Source organism: Populus euphratica, unplaced genomic scaffold (assembly GCF_000495115.2).
Source record: "Populus euphratica unplaced genomic scaffold, PopEup_1.0 scaffold786.1, whole genome shotgun sequence".
Lineage (NCBI taxonomy): Eukaryota > Viridiplantae > Streptophyta > Magnoliopsida > Malpighiales > Salicaceae > Populus > Populus euphratica.
Genome location: NW_011500654.1, coordinates 71,002 through 72,244, shown reverse-complemented (window position 1 = coordinate 72,244; position 1,243 = coordinate 71,002). Strand labels below are relative to the sequence as shown.

General features: G+C 30.2%; 1 long non-coding RNA gene across 1 annotated transcript in view; it reads right to left on the bottom strand.

The window, feature by feature from the left end:
* LOC105115868 (uncharacterized) overlaps positions 1–268 on the bottom strand; it is a 3,859-nt gene extending 3,591 nt beyond the window's left edge. The window contains exon 1 of the long non-coding RNA XR_840405.1: positions 85–268. This is a non-coding gene — a long non-coding RNA (uncharacterized LOC105115868). The remainder of the gene's footprint in view (positions 1–84) is intronic.
* Positions 269–1,243: the final 975 nt, after the last annotated feature.

Sequence of the window (1,243 nt, the reverse complement as noted above, 5' to 3'; positions counted from 1 at the left end):
TTTAGTTAATGAGTTATTGATACTTCAAGTGCAAAATGATGATATAAAACCATGATAAAAATGCACTTTTAAGTACTAATCAACTACTTAGAGTAAGTTCCTTGGCTTAGATAGAACATTTAGTCTATTTTGCTATTCCTAGCTCCAGGGGGGAATCTGTTCGATGGAATAATTTCTTAGATGTATTATCGCATCCCCAAGGGTTAAGCCTGCTTTTTACAAGTTAGTAAAATCATTATGCTCAAAATCCCGATTCAAGTAGCCATTTATTTGGTACCTCCCAAGGAGAATAATATAATAGAATGTGTATTCTTTTATAAAAAGAAGATATTCAATTTTGTGAAGATATTCATGCATTTCTCATATACATTCTTCTTTTTCTATTGTAATTCTATTCTTTTTTTTGTTCGTATTCTTCCTTTTGAAAAAAAGGGTAAAGGATTAGTTCGTTCCTGATAGTCATTTGTTTAATTGGTGGATAGGAGCGTACTCTAGATCAGAATCATAGGGAGTACTGCCTGATCATTTCTACTAATTTAAAGCCTAAATTAGTATTCTTTTATTTTGGATAATTCTATTACTAATCTTTTATGTATCTTGGTGTTCCTAACCATCCTCTCATTTTTATTTTTACTTAACTGCTTAGTAGCATTACAGTAATATATATATATAGTAAAAACTCATTAAGGTTGATTCTCTGAGTCCGCTTTCAAGCTAGGATGACTAATCAACTTATATATATATATAGTAAAAACTCATTAAGGTTGATTCTCGAGTCCGCTTTCAAGCCAGGATGACTAATCAACCAATTTTGGGACAAATGATCTCATCTTCTTATGTTTATTTCTGCTTTACTGTTGTACATAAGAAATGAGTCTCGATTTTTTTTACTGCAAATTTAGAAGCTGTTTTCTTTCACTCATATAACTATCTAATTTAGTTCATCAATTCAAATGATGAATAAAAAAATAAAGATATATATTCAATTAATTTCACCTTCTTCCTAATAAAGAAAAAGGGAATAGGGAAATATTTATGTTTCAACAAATCACACATAGAGATATGGATAATACACAAAGAGTTGATGGTATTTCATAACTAATGGATTGAGCGGCAACTAGTAGACCACCTAAAAAGGAATATTTACTATTTGATCCATATCCTGACATAAGAAGTCCAATGGGAGCAATACTTGAAATGGCAATCCATAAAAAGACACCGATATTTAGATCTGCTAAAACAA